This window comes from Electrona antarctica (assembly GCF_951216825.1).
Source record: "Electrona antarctica genome assembly, chromosome: 23".
NCBI classification, from domain to species: domain Eukaryota; kingdom Metazoa; phylum Chordata; class Actinopteri; order Myctophiformes; family Myctophidae; genus Electrona; species Electrona antarctica.
The window spans coordinates 25863167-25884912 of record NC_136804.1 but is presented as its reverse complement, the minus strand read 5'-3'; positions in this window follow the sequence as shown (position 1 = coordinate 25884912).

Genomic DNA, 21746 nt, shown 5'->3' with positions numbered 1-21746 from the left:
CATTCACACCCACTCATGGGAGTTCGGGGTCGATTAGTTTATCTCAGGGGCCCCCAGGCCTTTTACCAGAGGTGGGGGGGCCACTGGAGTATCTTATAGGCTAGTGTTTGATAAAGTTAATCGACTATAGATCGATTGGTATATGGCCAAGTAAGGAGCATGCTCACTGTCTCGGGGAGATAGTATAATTGATCATAAATGTGTAATTGATTACTGTACATTTTAACTCATCCCTTCTGTAAAACGTACGTGTACATACATCAGATACTGATATACAGGAATTTAGAAAAAATGCCAAATGTACAGGCTCACAGTGTACACTGCTGAGCTTGTAGATCAGCATATTTAATAGGCCCCCTAGAGGGGAAGAGCCAGGCAGGTTGATGTGAGACGGACTGCCACGTGGTGCCCCAGCTCACCGCCATTAAAGTACTTTAGATTTGTAACTAAGTAAAAATACTCTCCCAGTAGGGCACAAGGAAACAGTAAAGTTTCTTACTACACCCATTCTTTTCTTTTAGTTCAGTTATTACCTTACGAACACATTCTCAATTTTTATTTCTTTGGAGTCAGATAAAGAGGTGAATGTGTTGTTTGAATTCAGGTTAACATCAATTCTCATAATAACATCTGGTCGGATACACGTCCCCACCCCCACTTCGTCTCTCTCCCCTCTGGTATAATATTTTCCGTTTCTCACCTGGCCAGTGGGAAACTGAATAAACAAATAATAAGTGAACTGGAAAAGTTCTGATATCGGAGGGAAGAGACACTGTATCCTGGTGGTTTATCAGACTAAATCGTGTAATAGATTATAAACATTATACATTTCTCACAAGGGTATTGCCAAGAACATTAATAAAAATTGCAGTCCTAAAGGGAGACTAGCTTGAAAGATGGCCGAGTTGTCCTTCAACAAAGAACGGCAGAGGTTTCATTCAACAAACCATAGTTTAGATTTCTAACATTAGCAGGTAAAAGTCCCACTTGTAATTAATCCAAATTAACATCACTGACAGTGATGATGACTGTAAAATCAAACTCAATGGTTTTCCTTATGACAAGGGAAAAGACATTTCAGAATGTTTGAGACAAACTGCATTTGACATGATGCAGCAGGGATCAAATAAAAACTTGATAATTCAAGTTAACAGTTCTCTAAAATATGAATACCAAGTTCTAAAATAATCAACTATAAGAGCCAAATATGCCAGAGATTATGCTAGATGCTAAAATAATAGTGATAATTGGGTGTGATACCATATTGACAGGTCTGTTGTGTGATTGTGTTGTATGCATGTAGTATGTGTAGTATACATTTTGTAAACTAGTGTAAACACGTCATTTCCAGTTTCCAGCAATTCAATTTAAAATAATAATAATAAATACAATACACATAAAAACACTGACATGCCTATGCTCTGCTTGTTGCCAACTGTGTTATGTTTAAATAACTAAATGGGGCTCATATAGCTCTGTTGATTTTTGATGCTTTGCTGGGCAAACCCTGGCGATTGTTGGAAAGTTTGGGTTTTGACAAGCTGCCTAGAGCTCGCTGTAATGTTGTTATTCATTCCCATACGTGTGTGTGGGCGGGCATGCACGGCTGTGTGCGTGTGAGGGCATGTGAGAGTGCATGTGCGTGCGTGCGCCTCTGTGCGTGCAATGTGCGTCTCTGTGTGTGCGACTGTGCGTGCGTGTCTGTGCAAGAGCTTGTGAGAGTAAATGTGTGTGCGTGCGTCTCTGTGCGTGCAGCGTGTGCGTGCGTCTCTGTGCGTGCGATGCATGTGTGTGTGCGTGTGTGCTGTGAGTCAGGGATGGAATTTTTTTTGTTGTGTCTCTGCCTGTGTTGTTTTCACAATGAAGGAACACACAGTCACCTGATAGAAATTTGCGACATTGAGTGGGTAGAAACGGAACGCTCGAGCACTGTTTATGCAGCCTGGAAAGGGACAAGCTGGAGTTTGAGCTTTTATGCCCATTTCCGGTCCAGGACATGTTCCTATTTCTTTGCCCCCATTCTCAATAGAAGGCTATGTAGGAGAGCCGCCATTAGACTGGCCCCAGGCCATGAAGGTTACGGAGTTAGCATAACTCTGTTCTACTGTATGATTTTGACTAGGCCTACGCCATGCCTACACTGTCCGAACAGAGAGTAAATGGTGAAATTATTAATGCAAAGTAGCTAAGTGAAGGCAGATGAGGTCTAGTGAATTGGGTCCAAAAATGCATCTACAATCGGCTGTTTACATTTCATGTAAGAAACTCTCTCATAATATGCTATCTGTCTCTGGGCGAATAGAGCATGTGGCCCGACTCGACTGGTACACCCACAGCTCCCCAAACACCCCCCCATCCCCCACTCCACCTCCCCCCACACCAACCCCCCCCCCCTCTCCCGGAGCACGTGGAGCTGTTTGTGCATACATACAGGCATTGATCAGTATGCAGCCATTGATCAGTAGTGTAGAGATAATGTGTCAAACTTGAGTATGTATTTCATTTTAACTCTTTGATAACCCCTGTCGTGACCGTTTCAAGTATTTTAAACATTTTTCCCTTGGAAACCGTAAGCGCCATAGTTACAAAAATGTAAGTGTCATAATAATTATGAAAATTAATTGAAAAATAATTGCACAAGGTGGCCACACGATGGCCCGGTAACAGCCTACTTCATGTTTTGCTTTATAACTATTGAACCGGGAGGCATAAAATCATAAGTTCTTTTTCTCAAGTGTTCCCTGGCCATTTCCCCAGATAGGCCACGCCCACATGCATATAGAATACTTTTTGCTGTATTCTTCTTCAAAAAGACTGCGCTTTTGTGCATTTTTGTGCTCTTCTACAAAAAAGGTTATAGGCAGATTTTTTAAAAAAAAACAAAAAAACACAAAAAACCCCAAATAATCAATTAAGTGGGGCTGTGCTGTGAAATAAAAATAATAATAATATTATCAATTTAGGAAGGAATGACGGATGTACAGCTCACAGTGTCACTGTGAGCTTGTAGATCAGCTACTTTCATTTGCGTTTGCTTTCATAGACGTGGCCATTTGTGTGTGAAAGTGTGTGGTGAAAGCTTGTGTGGTTTGGCTGGGATCAGCCAGATTTATGTCATAGTTTGTGTTTGTTGTGTGCGAGTGGGTACGGGTTAGTGTGGACGCGCACTGAGTTGTGGGAACTGTTGTCTGTTTGTTATAAATGTTATATAGTTTATGACTCATGTTATAGACCAGTATTTGTGAGCATTGTATCATGTCTGTGTATTGGTGAGGCGGATAGAACCTTTAGGCAGAAGATGGAGGGCCTTGACTGAAGGCCTGTTGTTTGTTCTATAGTGGATATTGTGGGTCAGTAAAAGTGGACAGGGTCATGACGTTGTCTGTATAGTTTAGTTCACAGTGGATCTAAAATAATCCCTTTCATTAGAGTACAGGGATGTTCCACACAGCCAATTCAAACAAAAAGGCTAACATTTTGAATTATCATTATATAGTATGGTTATACTGTCTGATCACAGGTTATTACATGTGATAAAAGTATTTGGAATCTTGATGTTCCCCTTGGGACGAGAAGATATCGGACAGATCAGTTTCCTCTCACAGAGTCTCAGCAAAATTGCTAAACGGGAGGGTGAGGGGAGGCAGATAGGTCCTTGTTTGCGTCCCTGGGGAACATTGATAATTCAATAAGTCCCATAGCTACACTCAGTTGTATGCTATACACGGAGTTCTATAACTAGGCACATGGCACATACACCCCCCCAAGAAGATCCATGCCCCCCACCAATCAAGAGCACGAAGCAGCAAGGTCGTGGACAGTAGCCGCATGGGAGGGGACCCTCCCACCACTAAATAACTGTAGGTTGATCTGATAGAATAACAATAAGGGATAGCCAACAAAAAAGTGGCTGTAGATATTTAGTTATTGCTTAGAGTTAAGTAATAACTATGGGGGGCTATGGGTTGATTTAAAGGTTAGTTGATACCACATATGTGGCAGATAATTGCCCCGGTCGAAAAGTGGACCCCCCCCCCCCCCCCCCCCCCTGAATAGTGTATATGAAGGACTGAAGTGATCAGGACAAAATGGCACCTGGCCGTTATCACATGCAAAGCAATAAACCATTTAGTAGCTTATCCAGAACTGTCTGTCAGTGTACAGCATATTTCAGCCCTACTCAATTGGATTAATGGCCTGGTTAGGAGGCAGGATATATATATAAAAAAGGAAAAAAACAACCTGCCCCGTGACAGTTGTCAGTTTAGGAAGTGAGACCGAATTGAACGTGTTTGTTGTGTTTGTTCTCATAAAAGTGGACTAGTATTGTAACTCAAGTGGTGTTTTCAGAAGAGAGAGAGCTTGTGGAGCAGCTATTTTCATTTTTGTTTGTTTGTTTGTTCTCATAATTTGGAGAAGTGATTGCGATCACAGTGGTGTGTTTTCAGAAGAGAGAGCAACGACTTCTTACACTTAGTTGGAATCATGGCTAGGCAGTTCACAAAAATATGAGACTGTAACAGAGTGAGAGAGCTGACTTGTACTAGGTATGTGTTATTTGTAGGGGGGGGGGGGGAACAAAAGTACTCAATTGTTTCAAATACAGCAAATACAGCATTGGAGACCCACTGAGGTAAAAGTCAAGTCCGCAATTCAAAATATACTTAGTAAAAGTACTAAAGTGAGAAGCAATAGATGTTGTGCAGTAATAACCAAAGTGATTATAGTGAACTATAAAGTTGTAAATCATGTAGTGAAGTAAGACTTAAGTGTGAAAGAAATTGGAATAACTCAAGCTACAATTTACAATCAATTTACAGTTTAGGCATTTAGCAGACGCTCTTAATCCAGAGCGATTTACATTAGGCAGGAACAAAAGTATGGGAATACATCACATATATAAAATGCATTTATCAAGAAACATGCGTAAGCTAAGAACGTAACTAGAACATATCTATATAATGACACTATACATATTAACTATACATATATACTATACTATGCTATACATATGTAGGCTACTATGATGTGCTATGACTATATACAATGCAATTATTGTGCTGTCTACATGACATGCTATAAGTCTGTTTCAAATGTTATCTAAGTCTAAAAAGTGCTATCTAAGGGGGTAGGATAAGTGCTATGTAGAACTATCTTACTATGTAGAAGTATCTTACAGTTTCACTTAAGTGACAGTACCAGATCTGGGCATTGTAGGCCTACGGCCCGCCGGCTGACTCTGACCGGCCCGCGTAAGATTAATTGTTAGGTAGAAAAGAAAACATACTTTGATTACCATATGGCTGGGACGAAAACCGCATTGCTTTTATTTTTGAAGCCCAGGTATTCTCACAGTGCACATCAGTTTTCCTTCCTTCACCCCCCCATATCATACGGCAGTGTTGTGCCCCGAATGTGGCATGTTTCGAAGGTCAGAACGGTTGGGCGATGCACCCTGAGCTTGTGGATCATCTGCTTTCGGCAAACAGTCGACACCGTTGTACCACAAAGTAAATCTGGTAGAACGTGCACACACATCAATGCCTGCCAGGCTGCCAAGACTCAACAATACTATCACTGGTTGGTTTTCATGCATGCAAGTAGAAAGTTAAAGAAAAATCACACCCATGTGAAATGAGGGGCGCTCTTATTGTACATCATCATAAGTGATTTACTGTTTTAAAAAAAAAAAAAATTATATAGAAATAAAATTGATATTAAGTGAATTAAGTTCAGCCTTTGGGGCCGGCCCTCCAAAATATTTGGTTAATGCACTTATTTACTTTCCACATCTAAAGGTATTACACCAATTATGCACTAAAGTGTGTTGATACTAACTGAAACTGGAGAGTCTGCATAGACAGCACAGGAGTACCCCATTCCCAAAACAAAAGTACGATAGTAGTACAATATTTTCACTGAAAACCCCCCCATTCCCCCATCAAGGCTAAACGCTAAAACTATGAGAAAGACAAATTGTGGCGTGTGCAAACTGTGCACATTCATTTCAGAGACCCGAACAAGGCCAAGACCACACTAAGTAGCCTATAGGAGCGGGAGGAGGGACAGAGGTAAAATGACATAGTGATGCAGTGTCACGGCGAAAGGCAAAACACTGTATGGGACAGATCCATTAGTCGTCCTGTGTATGTACCAATGTTGCATAGAAATGTTGCAAACTAGCAACAACATGTACACATAGCTTAACATAGGACCAGGAAGGAATTGTCAAACTTGAACATAAAGGTCTTATTCTAAATCCACAACAAAGGTGGGAGGATATTTGATTTCATATGCAGCAGCCTACTATGTCGTGTCTTCATAGACAGTTGTATACTCTGTTCCACCCAAGAGACATTGTTGCTGAATGTTACTGATAAGCCACCAGCCAGCACAAGACCACAAACAAAAACCTGTTCCGAGCGGTGGGGGGGCCACTCACTGAGAGACATTGAACTGACCATACTGCTCAACGTCAACATGAACCGACAAGGCAGCCCGCACACAACCGCCAGACAATGCTATGGAGAAAAGAACTGTTCAGTGAAAAAGAACAGTGTTGGGGAGACACTCACAAAGAGACACTGTGACCACACTGCTCAAGGATGGGCCTGGGGTGCAATGCCTGCACCACGTCTGCCCATGCTACAGGCCCAAAGCCATTTAAAATCAAATATTGGACCTGCCACAGTTGTGATTCGAGTAATTCCGCAGAAGTATAGTATATTTGGAATCACTCACTATCATGATAATCGTATATAAACAGTAAGTGAGAGTCAAATTATGCGACATTGCGAATTTATGGGCAACATTGGTCCAAGCACAAATACTCACACCTTGTATCTTATGTATAGGGAAGTGAAAGTGTTAAGTAATTGATTGAACAGAGAATCATCCCCCTACCCCTCCCCTCCGCACCCTTTAAAGGCCTATACAGTATATAGGATATATACACGGACTTCATGAAATACATTTATGGAACTAAGTGTGGGTACTTTTAGCAAAATAAATAATAAATAAGTGGAAATATTTAAATACACAATTTGTGTCAATGTAGTGTTTCGCCAATCTCTTCATAACAACAGTTAAACATTATAGTTTAGTCAAAACAATAAGTGAGATAACATAAATGAACAATATGTAAATGTCTTCAATAAGTTCAACATAACTCCAAAGTGTCTAATACCTCTAGTATAGGAGAAACGCGAAATCAAAAAAGTGAAAATCTTAAGCAAAAAACAAATACTATATTATTCTACATTTACTGTGAGTAATCATTTCATACAATAGTCATTAAGTGGGACACTTGGAAAGGGGTATAGGCTCATCCTTTCATATACTTGCACCCTTAGGTTAGCTTTCTCTCTTATGCTATTACAGTACTAATTAACCGCACAGGAAAGTCATATATCCCTCCCTGTCTATTCTCACCTCTCTCCCTGCTTACGTGTCTCTCTACACTGCCTCTCGTCTAAATCTCTGACTAAAAATGGAGTTAATTAGCTGGTCATTAAGTGCTTTCGACAAGATTTTTTCGGACAGACATTCCGGTGCGGGGGAGCCGACATGCCCACCGGGATCTTTTCCTGCTGGTTATGTGAGAGACCCTTATCGCCTTAATTGGGGGATGTTATGTCTGACCGTGCTTTCCATAGAGGATGTGGAAGACCTATGGATAATTGGACTCGTGGTGGCAGGCTTGGTGCTATCAGGCCTAGGCGGGAGTCTGATCTACCGGAAAATTTCGAGGGGAGCAGTCGACGACGTCGGAAGTGGGCCCAAGCTGCTCACCATGGTAACTGAACTGTGCAGGGTGACGGGAGGCCTCGCTGTGGCTATAGCTGAGCTCAATCGAAAGCATGATTCCAACTTTGAAAAACTTTCTGAGAGACTCATTGGCCTCGAGCGAAGATTTGAGATCTGCCTGGAGCGTCTATCTGCGATACAAGGGATGTTACTAAGGGCAAAACTCGAGAGAGATGATTCTGAATAAAATAAGAATCCCTTTCTCGCATAATCTGGAAAAAGGCTCATGGCGAATGCAGTGGAGAAGATCACGCGCACCCCCCCCACCTCCCCCCGCACACAGCATCTGAAAGTGCTCCCGTCTGGAAACCAAGGCCACGCAGTCTGTACAGCTTGCTGTGTTATTCCTCTCACTATCTGGACTTTGAGACAGCGCGACCTGAGATCCAAATCCGGGAGGACAGCTCAGGACACACAAACATAAACAATGAACTTAACGAACACTTCACACACTCCTACACCACACGCCGCCCTCCCCCCCCCCCCCCCTTGGATGATGCCCAAGCCCCACCCGCTGCTGCTCCGGCTGTGCTCCCTTTTTTTTTTTTTCCTACGCGCACGCAGCCCTTCCAACTTGAAGAGCGGCGTGAGAGTAGTGCTTTTTGATCGGTGTACAGACCTACAACCCGCCCTGCCCCCCACCCAAGAACATTCTGTGCCCACACGATACAATGCAACTGTAATGTAATGTGATGTGATGTTTACACCCGTCCCCCCCTCCCTCTCTGTCAAAACACCCACCCCAACTCTGCCCCCCCCCCCCTATCCTTCTTTTTTCTTCTTTTCTTATTTTTCTGATGTAAAGAGAAGCTAGTGGCGGCGCGACCCATGTTGCTGCGGCCCGTGTATTCATTCAGCACATCATAATTTCGTTGTACTTCATTGAACAATGACAATAAACCCCCATTCCATTCCATATATATTAAATGGAAGAGTACAGTGGTTGCAGACAAGTGAGTGAATTAGAAATAATTAAATTATCTGGAAAGACTAAAAGTTTGTCGCATTAGTGCATTCAACTGCGCCAACCAGTGTTTTATTTACATAAGACAGACTTGAGTTTAGGTTCAGTACATTTTTAATTTTTTTACTCTGACCCTCTGACATATTTTCCCTTAAGGTTAGTTGTACTGAGATCCACAGTAGCTGATTGGGGCGCCATTCGGCCACACTGTTGAGCAGCCCATGGCGTGTTTACGCTGAGCACTATGGTTGTGGTTGCAGCCAGCCAGACAGTGAAGTTGGTGTTTCATATATAGATATTGGAGCAGTGGAATAACAGAATGCAAGACAGCAAAATGGTTCATATTTCACCCCTGATTTTGAAATATCCCTCCACCTCCTCCTCCTAGTTTGGGATCCTTGTATGTATGTATTACTCAGCAAGTGTTTCTCACGCCCCTGATGGATTTTGTAATAATGTGATAACCTATGATCCCAGAACCACCCCTTGACCTTACATTGAGATTAGAATACAAAGCCACAGCAGTTCATGACCAGCAATACAGTGAATCACAATTAAGTTACAAAATGAGGTCATTCACAACAAGTGAAGAGAACAATTATAATGCACAATAAGTGGAAATGGATGAATAAATAGTGCTTACTCAATTAAGTAGACAATCTGTTCACAAAGTGACACATAACACAGTGGGACTTAAGTGGGGACCAGGGTGGGCCACAGACACATTAAGCAGGGGCAGCATGGGGCCCACAGGCTGTAGGTTGAGTAGCACTGGTATAAGAACTGAGATTAGGGAAGGGGATTGGGCTCCCCAAACCTAGTCTCAAACAGGGGACAGTGGGACCGCGAGGTTCCGAGGGCACGCTAAATACGTTCTATAGTGCAGGGGAGGACTGAAGGCCCCCGTGTCTAGTGAAGGGTGAGTTTACACCCTACTGTGGTATCCCCTAGTCGGCGCCTTTGTCGCATTGTATACATCGGACAAACGTGTGGGTTTCATGTGGTCTCCAAGAAGAGAGGTCCATGTGATGTGTATATGTGAAATGACCAGAGAAAAGGTCAAAGAGTAAATGACAAAGAGTGTCAAGAGTAAAATGGAATAAATTACCTTTGTCACATGTATATGATGTTGGGTAAACGCGTGGTACGTGGATGACGGTCCACACCTAGCAGAGATGCCGTTAGAAGTGACGGACTCTGTGAACAGGCAAGGCTGGTGAAAACGGTCAAAGTTTGGATAGCCCATAGCCAAGTGGGGTCCGGATCAGACCGTCAGTTTCCTCCCTGGGTGACCAACACTCACTACGGGGTCAGGGGTTGCTATCGACTGCGTCACCGGTCGGTTGAGCCACAAAAGACAGTAAGTCCATTCAGATCCAACGGATGGCCGTCGTGCTCAGCTCAATGTACAGTCAGGCCACTGTAAGCCAAAAGCGAATGAGTTAGTAGGCGAGCAGTGCTCTTTGTGATCGGTTGGCTCTGAAAAGGAGCCGCCGGGAAGCAAGGAGACTTGAAATCTTCTCTCCAGGGTAGCCTGGGGGGTTAGACCTCAAGGGGAAAGGGGTCTAGCCCGGGACTGCGCCCTGGAAGAGAGGAGAGGGAGGTCCGAAGGACTTAAGTGGCACTTATAAGGTGATGTTAAATGCTGTCGGGATAAAGTGGACTTAGAAGCAGAAAACTGGTCATTATAACAACGTGAAAGAAAATATTTAAAAAAGAAGAAAATATTATATTTGTGGACAATGCAGACCCCTGGTCAAGGTTATTATTGTATGGTGTTGTATGTTGTCCTGTTCTTGGAGCAGTGGGGAATCCAAAATTAGAATTTTAATTACATTATGATGAACGTGGGAATGACATTTGCAGTTGACCTGTGAACCATCACTTGTGCAGATATTTAATAGATGGGCCCCAGTTACGTGGCCAATTGTTTTGAAACATTGTTATCTACCCTTCTACCGCTGTCCTTGGGCAGCAGCAGGAAAGAAACAACCAAGGGAGGATTTAAGTGAACTGTTGATCACTTATAATGCCATGTTAACGCGGCAGCTTGTAGAGCTGCTATTTTCGGAAAATGTTCCCTCTATGGAGCTACATACATATGTAAAATGAGCCTACTCGGATCGAACAAGTCTACTACACGGGTGTCTAAAACTCCAGACCGAAGGTCATCACGGAGTAGGAGCAGATCTCCAATTCGTCACCCGTCTCCACTGCACAACAACCCCGCTACACCAGGGACTTCCAGGCGGACGGCATCACCAGTATCCCAGGCGGAGGGGGCTGACGTGACCTGTCCTCGGTGCGGATGCCTATTTCCATCATCCATTGGAACTCCACTCCCCGTCCGGCTTACTCAACGTAGCCTCGGAGGCCCTACAGGCCCCTCGACGGAACCATCCCAGATTCTCCACTCCCACGGTCCGCAGACAGCTGCACAAGTAGGTTACGCGGTTTACCCGTGGGGTACTGAGACCACCGTACAAAGAGTTGGTGGTCAGGGTTCAGCTGAACAACAGATGACCCGTTTTTTGGACTATATGAACATTACTTCAAAGGATCAGGAATTAGATTCGGATTAAAGAACAATTAGAAAACAAAACCACAAATACCAACTGAAACAAGAAAATAACACAATAAAATAGTGAACAAAATCAAATACTGAAAGAAAGTTTGGGGTTGACACCAGGGACTGAGATCATGAGGGAAGCTCACGTCTTTGAATAATTGGTCTGCAGTATTTTAATCAAGTGACCATTTCCCCCTAACAGATTGATTCATTTTATTTCCTTTACAGTCAAGTGTGACAAGCTGCAAGTGTGATAACGTATAAATGTATAATCAAAAGTAACTAACAATTTTTGCCCCAAAGGAGGTGTCCACGGACAAGGAGGGAGACCTGAAAGATTTAGGTGTCAATAATATGTTTGTACTGTGTCATGTCAGAGGTCACTGCCATGAAGGAGGGAGAGAATACAAGAATGATACGATAGAACACCAAGGAGGGTGTGACGAAGAATTAAGCAAAATATAACCATAATAAATTCTCCACAGGAGCAGTGTCCAAATGTGTGTGTGTGTGTGTGTATGAAGTGTAAACGAACAGTTCCACAGAGTAACAGCACAGGCGACACTCACATACAAGGTCAGTATGCAACACCGAGATTTGACCCAGACTTTCCAAATTTGACTTAAGTGGACTACAGACCAAAGGAGTCATATCCAGGAGGGACACCTATATGCATGTTATACCAAGTGCAGTTGTAGGGGAACAAATCAATGTAGTGGATGACAGATCTGCTCCAAGGGTATACACCCTTGGAAGAGGGCCAAGAATAATGTCAATTGACCTGGTACAGGAAGATTTGTTTTATTGTTTCTAATTACATTTAACTGTGATTCTGTGTATGTCAATCAAACCGAATGCAATCTAAATAACTAACTTACTAACATAATCATGCACTAACATATTGAATGAATATACTTGCATGTAAAAATAAATGTGTGCTTCTGTTATCACCTTGTTATGGTTCCTCTACAGTGTTAAAATAAATATAACAAAATGGAAGGGGTAAGTATGAAAACAAACACGCACAGCTACACCAGTGTTGAACTTCAAATATTTAAATATTAGACAGACCAGGAATTATAGAATATTATGTTTAGAAAAATGTATTGTCAATGAAGGGGGGAGGGGAAACCTTTGTGTGAGTTTGTTTCCTAACTACAGATGAATGGTAATCAGACAGATATATCGATTATGCCATGAGGAGTCCATATTCCCAAAATACCATTGATGTGGCCAGTGACATGCCATAACAACTTCCACCTGGGATGACGCGGCGAAATGAGGAGCATTGCATCATCCGAGCTCGCCATAGCTCCTGCCCCCGGAACAGAGACGGATCATGTCTCTGTTTCGAATGTGTGACACAAGGCTAGCCTTAAAATCACCTGATCAACAACAGTAGGGGATCTTTTGCCGTGAATAACGGGGCCTAATCAATTTCAAAACAAGGAGACCTGTTCTTGCTGGAAGGCTAGAACCAAAAGCCCCCATGGAGATCTGTTCTAGTTGAAAGAACAAACCCCCCCATTTTTTCCCACCCTTGCAATCTGGATCGCTATGGCCGCCGATCAAGGCCTATACGTCGTGTTGTGACTCGCGATGGTCATAACAATTACACCCAACAGGATTACGGGCAAATCTAAAAGAAAAAACAATTGCCTATCCCACTTTTCGAGTGAACACTGCCCCCCAAGGGAATCAATACGGAACTGCATCTGGGAGTACAATTTTTTGATAAAAATGTTTTCTTTTACCCCATGGGGGAATGTTACAAAATAGTGTGTGTGGGTTATGTGGGACCCAAAATTCCTATATTGTTTTACGAATGTCAGTCATTGTGCAGAAGTGGAACATGGCCAAATGGTATGGACCTGGGGTGGTTCATAGTGAAGGTTTTCCCCAAAATTAACAGATCAATGAAGGCGTTTTTTCCTGTTTCACAGGTTTTTTCACATATAACAACATAACAAATTGGTTTTCCTAATCACACGTGTAATCCACTGGGACGTAAACAATGACTGGTACTGAGTAAAGAAACTACAAGAATTTTGATATGTACGTATGTGTATATTTAATATACATAATATGTACGTTGACGTGAGTGCATTGATTTATGATTGATTTGATTTTCATAAGTGACTCCATGTACTTTTATTCATATGATTGACCTAATTAATGTTTGTCATAATTCTCATTTTTATCTTTTGGAATTCAATGTTTGACTAACACCTCAAATTATGTCCCAGCCGTATTATCATGCTTACAATTTAATTCAGTGATTTATAGTCCCTAATTGGTGTGCCCCTCGAACGCATGATATTACCAGGTTAAATGTCTACTTATTGATGTGTGTGGTCATTGATTACTCATGACCAAGAGAGGCTGGTGGTATAAAGTAGACCTTTAAGCAGTACCATTAATTAACAGAGTGTGCACCCTAGCTGCATGTGCTCAAGCAAGGTCACAGAGCGACAGAAAGATTTCTATATAGGGTCTGAGAAAGTAGAGACACGTCAGAATTCTCCATGACAGAACAAGCCTTCTGTCCTGCTTCCAGGGGCCCCGACCGTCGAGCTGATATGGAGCGAATATGATTCGCGAAATAACAGGTCGTATATATGTTACTCATATTCAAATGCTGTTCTTATTCATCTTAGGGGAGTGCCCCCATGTAACCAATAAAATATATGCCAGTGTGGGGCTAATTGGTAACACTGAGTTCTGCCTTTCATTGTACGGTGGGATGATTTAGAAGATCAAAGCTTTGGGTAGTGGGCAATCTCTGTGTGTGTATTTGCCCCCGGACCTCAGGATAAACAGAGCACTCTCACACCGTGTAGCGTCACCAGTAAGACGCCTTAAAGGCGAGAAGCGACCGCAGGGCTGAGACACTCTATCAGAATAATGTCACTTCATTATGTCAGCACTACAGCAGAGCGGACAGACGGTGAAATCTGTACAGAAATATGTACAGAAACAAGGCCACATTTCTCAATGCACTTTCGCACAAAATACAGAAATGCAACAGTATAAGTACAACTAAATCATGAAAACTTACAAGCCAAGGCTCTTCAAAGCACACGTGAGGAGGAAAAGGGCAAAAAACTATTGCATTTTGCTTGTTAACCAGTAGGTTCACGGTGTCAAAAGCCTTTTGGAGGTCCAGCATGACAATGTCTCAGTATTCGCCAGCATCCACCGCGTGTTTGATGCGGTCGCTCAAATAGAGGAGGCATGTGTCAGTGGAGTGGGATGTTCTGAAGCCAGATTGGAATTCATAGACTATTTCTCCATCACTTTCGAGATGGAGCTTAGAATAGAAATAGGGTGGTAGTTGCCGGGGTCTAATTTGCTCCCTTTATTGTGCTGGAGGGGAAGTTTGAAATCTTTGGGGGACCTGTCCCTGTTTGATGGAGAGGTTTATTATGTGGGTGATGATTGGAGCTATAGAGATGGCTGAGTCTCAGAGAAATTTGGAGGGAATATTGTCATGGCCAGTGGCCTTGTTGGGTTGGAGGGCACTACTTTTTTAAGTCCCTCGTCTGTTGTTACCATAACCATCTTTACACACACCTAGGTTTTTGTAGAAGGCTTTGATGTGCTCTACACCAAATGCCCAGAGTGGGAGGTCAGTTTGTTGACCAGCGTTGTTGTATATGTTTGTAAAGAAGATGTTTAAGTAGTTGGCCACATCAAGCATGTCAGTGATGAGACCTCACACCTAATGCAATATTATTTTCCACATCATGCTAAGTATAATTACTTATAGTGTTATGGGGGACTACATTTAAAATCAGTAGGCTAGTTTAAACCTCAATTTCTCTCTCTCTCTCTCTCTCTCATGGTCGTTATGTCACTGATAGACTGTGAGTTATTGCTGACATAACTGATCAGACAATTTTGAAATGAAAGCCACACACACACACACACACACACACACACACTCATGGTCAGTTTATGCACATGGCCCAGGCTTCCGAATATATGGCAAATCTACATCGATACCCCAGGTTTGTTATAATTCCAAGTCATTGTTGGTACTTAGAATGTATATCTTGGAATGCCTGGTCCATGTAGCCTACAAATCAAAGACACAGCCCACCTCCAGAATCAGGACCTCCTTGTGACTGGTGTCAACAAAAACAACATCAGGTGTATTTGGGATGTTAACAAAGACATCGCATGAACAGCTAAACCAATCTGGTAACACTCTCGAATGTTTATAGGCTACATTGCTGCACTATGGCACATATTTTCGAACTGCATCAGACACTAGGTCAACAATCCGGTCGAGCACACACACAATTTACAATTTACAATTTAGGCATTTAGCAGACGCTCTTAATCCAGAGCGACTTACAATAAGCAAGAACAAAAAGCATGGGAATACATCACATATGTAAAAAGCATTTATCGCGAAACATGCGTAAGCTAAGAACGTGACTAGAACATATCTATATATTGACACTATACATATAAACTATAACTAGAACATATCTATATAATGACACTATACATATAAACTACACATATGCTATACTATGCTGTACATATATACTATGAAGTGCTATGACTACTATACACTATATACTATGAAGTGCTATGACTACATACAATGCACTTATTGTGCTGTCTACATGACATGCTATAAGTCTGTTTCAAATGCTATATAAGTCTAAGAAGTGCTGTCTAAGGGGGGTAGGGTAAGTGCTATGGGCCATGATGGAGTCTGAAAAGGTGGGTTTTCAGACTACGGCGGAAGATCGGGAGTGATGCTGCAGTTCTGATTGCAACGGGAAGTGCATTCCACAGTTTTGGGGCCAGAAGGGAGAAGAGTTTGGGACGTGTGGAGCGTTGTCCCGGCGTTTTTAGTGAGGGTACTTCCAGCTTCCCTGCGTTGGCTGATCTGAGTGCGCGGGAGGGTTTGTAGGGTTCAATCATGCTGGCAAGATATGGGGGAGCCATACCTTTGGTTGCTTTAAATGCCAACATCAGAGTTTTGTATTCTGTGCGGGCAGCGACCGGGAGCCAGTGCAGGGAGCGGAGCAGGGGGGAGACATGTGAGAATTTTGGCTGGTTGAAGACCAAGCGAGCTGCGGCATTTTGGATCAGTTGGAGAGGCTTCAGTGCACATGCCGGTAAGCCAGTAAGGAGAGAGTTACAATAGTCAAGTTTTGACAGGACTGTTGTCTGGATTAGGAGCTGGGATGATTCCTGGGTGAGGAACGGTCTAATTCGTCGTATGTTATAGAGTGTGAACCTACAGGATCGAGTGACAGCTGTGATGTGAGTTTTGAACGAGAGCTGACTGTCCAGGACAACACCAAGGTTCCTGGCTGTTGGGACAGACGTTACCAGGGCGTTGTCTACGGAAATAGTTAGCTCCCGCATCGGGCAGGACTTAGCTGGGAAGAAGAGAAGCTCAGTCTTGTCTGGGTTCAGCTTGAGGTGGTTGGAGGACATCCACTGTGAGATGTCAGCCAGGCAAGCAGTGATGCGCTCTTCCACCTGGGTGGCAGAGGGGGGGAAGGATAGAAACAGTTGTGTGTCATCGGCATAACAGTGATAGGATATATTGTGAGCAGAGATGATAGTGCCAAGGGATTTTGTGTACAGTGAGAAAAGGAGGGGACCAAGTACAGATCCCTGTGGGACCCCAGTTTGGAGGGTTCGGGGGGATGATAGCAGACCTTTCCAGGAGACCTGGTAGGTCCGGTCGGTGAGGTAAGAGGAGAACCACTTTAGTGCCGTCCCGCCGATGCCTAGATCCGCTAGGGTGTCTAGGAGCAGCTGGTGGTTCACTGTGTCAAATGCTGCTGATAGGTCTAGGAGAATCAGGACTGCGGAGTGGGAAGCAGCCTGGGCAGCATGTAGTGCTTCTGTGACTGCCAGCAGGGCAGTTTCTGTGGAGTGGGCCTTTTTGAATCCGGACTGGTTGGGATCCAGCAGGTTGTTATGTGAGAGATGGAGAGAGAGCTGGTTGGAGACAACACGTTCAATGCTTTTTGATAGAAATGAAAGGAGTGATACCGGTCTGTAGTTCTTGACATCTGAGGGGTCAAGGGTTGGTTTCTTGAGGAGTGGTGTTACTCTGGCTGACTTGAGGGCAGATGGGACGCAGCCTGAGGTTACTGAGGTGTTGATGATGGAGGTGATGAAGGGGAGCAGATCAGGTGCGATGGTCTGGAAGATTGGAGACGGGACAGGGTCGAGAGGACAGGTGGTAGGTCTAGTGGAAGTCACTAGTTGTAGGACCTCGTCTGGGGAAAGAGGAGAGAAGGAGGACATACATGGTGTGTTGGGGTTAGTGTTGGTTGAGTCAGATGCCACTTTATGGGGGAGAGGGGGGAATGAGCTGCTGATATCGTCAACCTTCTTCTCGAAGTAGTTGACAAAAACATCAGCAGTGAGGGATGAAGGTTGGGTGGGGGGAGGGGGCTTAAGGAGGGAGGAGAAAGTGGAGAAGAGCTTCCTTGGGTTAGAAGTACAGGATTGGATTTTGGTGTGGTAGAAAGAGGTTTTAGCAGTGGTTAGTGAGAGGGAGAAGGCAGAGAGGAGTGAGTGAAAGTGGGATAGGTCACACACACACACACACACACACACAGTCGCACGCCTCATAGATTTATATATATCTATGGCACGCCTACTTGATTCAAATCTGACGTCCCTCCACATCTGAAAAATAATATTATGGTAGCCTACTAAAAAGTCTATGCTGAAAATTCTTACAAAAAGTGCACGGTTCAAGCCAGTACAGGACAGAAATGTCCTTATTAGGTCCAAGAGGCCCAGGCAGCCCAGCAGTAAGTGGCGCTAGGCCCCTGTAGACGTTGGTTCCGATCGGATCCTGAGTCTACTGAGATGAAGTAGAAGGGTTTTGTTGTAACCAATCAAACAGACGGTAACACACACCGGTTACCGGTGAGCTGACGTCACTCTGAGTAGCTGTGGAACGGCAGATCCGGTCCAGAGGTCCGGAGCGGATACGGAAACTTTGCGTGCATGCGTGTGTGCGTGGGAATGACCGGATACAGAAGGGCGGGCTCTAGACAGGATCTGACCACTAAGCTGCAAATAGAAACAAGGCTACTTGCTGCTGGAGGAGAACCTAGAGAGAGACGCGAGGTTAGAGCAGCAGCTGTGTTTGTTTCAGGTTTGTTTGTTTCTGTTCATTATCTAGCTTTTTGAATGTATATCTTACTTTCAATATATCAATTTATTATTGTCATAAATATATATTATTTATTATCATCATACCCTGCCAGGCCTGTCTGTGATTTAACTATGCTGATAGCCGTTGTTGGCTAACTGGCTAACTCGGTTAAAACAACAACACATGGACAAAATATAATAATAATAATAATAATAATATAAAAGTTATGTTGGCACACGTGTGCTTATATTCTTAGAGGTTTAATAGTATGGAAAACTACTCTAGCCCAATTAATCATTACACTTGTTTACAAGAGGGACCACCTTGTTCAATTCATCAAAACATTTAGAGACGTACAAATAGACACTTCTATATAGTCAAAGAACAGAACAGGAATTCATCCCTATGTTCCCCAGGTTCTATGTTCCCCAGGTTCTATGTTCCCCACTTAGGGTTTAGGGTTAGCCCCTTTTGGAACCCTCTATTAGATTTTCTGAACGTTCGGACGTCGCTAGCCCTAGGGTCCCTGATCGGTTATTAAGCCCTCCATGGGATGCAGATGTACATACCCTCCGTTCACGGAGATCGGCGTGCCGCTTGAGTGTTGGTGAGATGTTTCAAAGATGCATAACACGGCTATAGGAGACAACGGAAACGTGTATCAAATCGCATTAACCGCCGATGCCGTTAAGTATTTTTAATCTTTTTTTAAAGTTTTGGCTTCTCTGAAATTCTCTCTTCCTCACTTCCCATGTTCCGCCTCCCACGACACAACAGCATTATAAACATCCTACATGCACGCGGTCGGCCAATCAGAGGCAGTAACTAGAACGTGCAGCTAGCCAGTCGCCACTTGGGAGGCGGTACAATGGGAAGTCAATAAGGAAGTCAAGGAAGTGAGAATTTCAGAGAAGCCAAAACTTAAAAAAAATGCAATTTGGTACACGTTTCCTTTGTCTCCTATAGCTGTGTTATGCATCTTTGAAACATCTCACCAACACTCAAGCGGCGCACCGCTCTCCGTGAACGGAGGGTATGTACATCTGCATCCCATGGAGGGCTTAATAACCGATAAGGGACCCTAGGGCTAGCGACGTCCGAACTTCCGAAAATCTAACCGAGGGTTCCGAAAGGGGCTACGTTTAGGGTTAGCGTTAGGTTTCTGGTTTAAGGACTTCAGTGTTTTGTACTATACAATTGTATGTACAAGTACAGAACAAAGAATGTTTGTTTTTGCCATCTTTGTTGAAGAGTCTGAGCAATTATGTTTTAGTTTATTTTATGCCTGTGTTAATTTTTAGACTAGATAGTTTAAGTAGCCTAGGCAGGCCTAAAGTTCAATGGATTGTTCAAAGACTGAGCTTAAATCAGAATTGGCTACTAAAAGTAACGCTAAGACTAAGTTGCTAAAATACTGTCTTACTAGAATTACTAGGTTAGGTTTCTGGTTTAGTTTTAGTGAGGAACAAAGAATACGCTCCCCTTTCAACCTTGCGTCCATGTTTTGGTCATGAAATCTTAAACAAAATTGTTCACAATTGTTCAAAAATAGCGCACATACAAGCTAGTACGAAACGGGGCTTAAGTGTCTGTGTAAAAGTATAAAGCTTCTACTGATTGACTACTGGTGGTACTCAGGGGAATGCCCTGAGTACCTACTTTTTGTATAATTAATATTGCACAGTACACTCTGAGTACCACCAGAGAGGAGGCCTCAAGTACCATCAGTTTGAGAACCACTGTGCTAAACAGTAGTACTGTAATACAGTATGTTTATGTGCCACTGAGACGGGTGCATGTGTTTGGTCCGACGTACCAACAGTCCGACAGGCATTAGTTCCGACACCCTACCCAAAACCCAACCCTAAACCTAACCTCACAGGAAGCTACAGGTTAGTTTTAACCTGCCAAGCATGTCCGGAGCCACAGGTTAGTTTTAACCTGCCACACATGTCGGGAGCCACGGGTTAGTTGTAACCGGCCTCGCATGTTGGGAGCGACGGTGTTATTGGACTAATGGCTGTCATACTGTAAGTATGTCTAATCAACGTATGCAGACCTGTTACAGGTCAATGAACGGGCACACATTTCTCTTTTTTTGTGTGCTTTTTATCCATTTTTCTCCCCAATTTAGCTGCCAATTTTTCCTCTCCGCACATTGGATGTTGTCAGTCACTGCTGTTGTATCCTACTGACTCACCTGTGTCCTCCACCGGGAGGACGTAGACTACTCCTCCCGCCCAGGCCCAGCACTCCCTGCTGACAGGTGCCGCCCCAGCCCATAGGATTACGTGCAGTGACAAATATACCCCACGCTCCCGGAACACGGGCCAAGGGTACAAAGTTGTACGCTCTCAGGGTTGAATTAACTGTCGAGTTTGTGTGTGTGTGTGTGTGTGTGTCCCTCCCTGCACATCTCGTGTCGGCAGCCACCATCTCTGGAGTATCTTCGTCCTGGATTGTTCATGCTCCTCTCCCATCTATGTAGGTCGTTTAATTCAGGCAGCAATTTTTGTCTCCACAGGCTGGGGCGGTGTCCAACACGAACGGATGCTGATTAAAGGTGAATAGCCGTGTCTTTGTCGTCAACTTTGAATGAAAAAGCATTATTTTAAACAAATCTGTAATGGTATGTTACAGTATAGTAGAATTAACTAAATTGAAGTACATCTGTAGTGATTGGACGGGAGTCTTCCACTGAGATATGTAAGCAAGGGTCTCTACATTTTAGACCCTGATGTTGGATTAGGACACGTACTGTTTGCTGTGGCACAGTGATGCAAATAGCCTGCATCCTTAGACGGTAATAGACGCACTAAATTAAGAAAGGACGCAATCATGTCCACGCAATCACCACCCTTACTACTTTTATTTTGCTTTATTTCTTTCGGTGCTATTTGATAAATGCTTGTTAAATGCTGCAATAAAAATACAATCTAAATATGACTCCTAACGTCGCTGAAGTGGGACTCATAAAATGTCCCTGGGACCCATCTAAAAGACTACCCTGGGTCCTGGGACCCATTCCATTGAAAACCTATTTACATCACTGTAGTGGTACTGCCTGAAGCTCATAAGCACTATCTTCCCAGGCCAAGCAGAGATTGCCTCTTGATTGAGCAGTAGGTAGGTAGAAATGTGGTCTCTCGTGCGGAAGAGCCTGTTCTGAATCCTGGCTTGGACATGGAGAATGTAATGTGTGGTTTGCAGAGCTGTTTTAGCGCTGGCTTACTTTGTTTGAACCTATGTTTAGT